Source organism: Ambystoma mexicanum, chromosome 4q (assembly GCF_040938575.1).
Source record: "Ambystoma mexicanum isolate Mex_15411 chromosome 4q, UKY_AmexF1_1, whole genome shotgun sequence".
Taxonomy (NCBI): domain Eukaryota; kingdom Metazoa; phylum Chordata; class Amphibia; order Caudata; family Ambystomatidae; genus Ambystoma; species Ambystoma mexicanum.
In genome coordinates, this window is record NC_090928.1 from 710,737,029 (window position 1) to 710,739,925 (window position 2,897).

Here is a 2,897-nt window from a genome sequence, read left to right on the forward strand (position 1 = left end):
TGTTTGAGCTTGCCGTAATCAAGCCTTACAATCAAACTTTACACTCGAAGTGCTTGCCAGTGTTTTTTTAAAGCGTTTTTCTGAGAGTTAATGGGATTAATTTTTTTTTTTTTAATTTCGCTGAGTAAACTCAATTTTTTCAAAAACAATTTTAAATTACATACTTAAAATCTGTAAGTTTACAAATTTACAAATGGGCTTAATTAGAAGTTTGTCGGTCTGAAATTAATGTGCCTGTAATTCCGTTTACTGGCACGTTTCCGGACCGGAAAACTACATGTTTGGTGGTGATGTGTCTGGATTTACCTGCAATTCCCCCCATGGAATGGGAAAACCAGCACTTACCTCCACCTGTAAGCTGCTGGTAATTCCCACTGACAAAGTGCCAGTAATGGTAATACCGTTTGGTGGTATGCTGCCGGATTTACCAGCGGGATACCACCAAACTTCTAGTGAGGCCAAATGACTTAACTGGAGATATAAACCTGCTACCGGTGTAATAAAAATGTCTTACAAAGTCTACTTTCAGCTACCAAATATATAATAGGAGACAAAGCTAGTATACAGGTGCTAGAGTTGAAAGTTAAAGCTAGGGAGAGGGACCAGTCACTGTTAAAAGATCAACATCATTTTTAATAATAGGTCATAAGAGTTAAACATATAATTCAATGGTCCACAGTACAATACTTCACATCCAATATAAAACAAGGAATACGTAACAGGCTATAAATGCAAGCTAAAACAAGTTCACAGAAAAAACACATACAATTGGTACCTATAAAACAAATAGTAGTGTACCAGATTCAATTAGGATTAATGTATCATAAATGTATGTCTCTGTTTTTAATCCAGAGAACTGTCTCAACTTGTTTCTGTTCTTTAATCATCAGTATAGAACATTCATCAGGAGAAGGTAGTAATTACGACAAAACTTAATACTTATTGGATCATAGATTGGATCAACGTATGTCTCAAAGCACCTGTAGGGTTAAAAACACATAAAACAAATGGTCAGCTTGTGGGTAGCTAAATACTTTGATGAGTTCAAATGAAAGAACTTGAGTACCATATAACAAGGGTAAATTACCTTGTCTGGTGCTGGTGGGGGCTCTCTACTTCAAACGGTAAGTAGGTGTAGGAGGTACGTTCAGTCCTACAAAATATATAATATACATAAGGCATCTAAGTATGCTTATAAATCAAAGCCCTATATGTGCTCACAACACATATTAAGAATCAGTAGGCTGTCCTACCGTAGATCGTAATGTTAAACATTTAGGCCCTGGGTCTAGCTTACAGGAGGATCGTTAACCAGTGAAAGATGGGTATAGTCAATAAAGGATGATACAGCGGTAGGAATCCCGTGAAACACTGGTGCATAAATGGGGACCTGCTGGTGGAATGACAGGATAGGGCCATGATAGCGGTGCCTAGAGGGTGTGGGAGGTAAGTAAAAAGTGAATAGTGACTTTATCCTTGACATCCTCTGAGAGCGTAAGGTAAGTAAATAGAGACAGACACTGTGGGGGTTACGTGCGGTGAGTGGTCGATAATGAACTAAATCGATGTCAGTGACTTATAAAGGTTAGTGGGAATATGATCAACGAAAATAAGAATGCCATTTCCGTAGCCGTGAGTAATAAATAAATTACCCTTTAGAAAGAAATCCTCGGGGTGTCTAAAGTAGGGGCGCGTGTGACATGCGGCATAGGTAGCATACCTGCACTCAGGAACATAGGATGTCTGGCCGTAAAGTTAGTAACAGAAAAAGTTGGGAGGCAGACGGGAAAGGATCTCATATACTATGCTGTAACCAAGTGAGAGATCGCATATTAGGTATATGGAGCGTTTTAAAATAGAATCAGTGAGTGAAAAATGTGTAGCATGAGCAATACGTCTGCGGGGCTTACCTATTGTAGTGAGACTGCGACGGGCGATGCCAGGTGCTGGTAGGGAGAGCTCCGTGGAGACGAATGGCTGTGTGAGGGTGCCGAAGGCATCAGCATAGTCATGGTAACGGGGATAGTCCTATCTCGGTGTCAGTTACATCGAGGCATGACGAGGGAAAGGGTGTAAAAGTCGCGGCCATAAAGATTGAGTGTGGAAGATGGAAACAGTGTATTCATTGCCCGAAATGCACTAAATGGGTAGTGATAGAACGTGCGGGCAGAGAACTCCTAACTTTAGAAAGCGAGTATTGATAATGTCTAGGAATAATCCCGAATGAATTATTTAAATAGTGTGTTGAAGCTAAAGGTCGGTCTTGAGTAACAATAAGAGTTGTAAGATAACTCGTGACTAGGTATGGGAGAATTAACGTTAATATCCACAGCTACAGCTACACAATTTATTTGCACTCTGCATGTCCATCACTGAAGTGCTTTTAAAAACAAACATTGACAAAGACAATACTTTTGGCTTGTGTATAAGGCATTTGCCAGGCACTGCTATTAGATGCCCAGGTACTCGCATCATTTTGTAGCTGCTACATCAATGGCCAGTTAATACCACTACGTCAGTGCCTGGCAAGTGCCCTTCCCATGCCTACACCAAAGCCCAAACTGTTGGCATCGCTGATGCTTGTTCTTAAGTGGTAAGGACTAGTAAGCTTATAGGGCTTGGACTAAATACTATTTTCTTTTGGACTTTGAGGAGCACCATAAGTTTTGGTTTGTTAGGCAGGGAACTTCCATCATAGCAATAGGATTAGATAGGCATTTTTCTTATTATTTGAATTTAAAAAAATTAAAATGTCACTAGTTAGTCCGACTCCTTCTTCTGGTTCACCACACCTGTCTGCTCCAGTAGCAGGTGCCTGAGTGGGCTTAGCATGTGGACTGCGTGCTACCAGGGTCTCCCTTCTCGCATGCTCTCCAGCAGGAGGAACCTTCGGGCTC

General features: G+C 40.7%; 1 long non-coding RNA gene across 1 annotated transcript; it reads right to left on the reverse strand.

Moving 5' to 3' along the window:
* Nucleotides 1–612: 612 nt before the first annotated feature.
* LOC138467102 (uncharacterized) lies at nucleotides 613–1,987 on the reverse strand. The gene is made up of 3 exons (XR_011268036.1): nucleotides 1,911–1,987; nucleotides 1,088–1,153; nucleotides 613–980 (listed from the first exon to the last, which is right to left on the reverse strand). It is a non-coding gene; the product is annotated as an uncharacterized lncRNA (long non-coding RNA).
* Nucleotides 1,988–2,897: the final 910 nt, after the last annotated feature.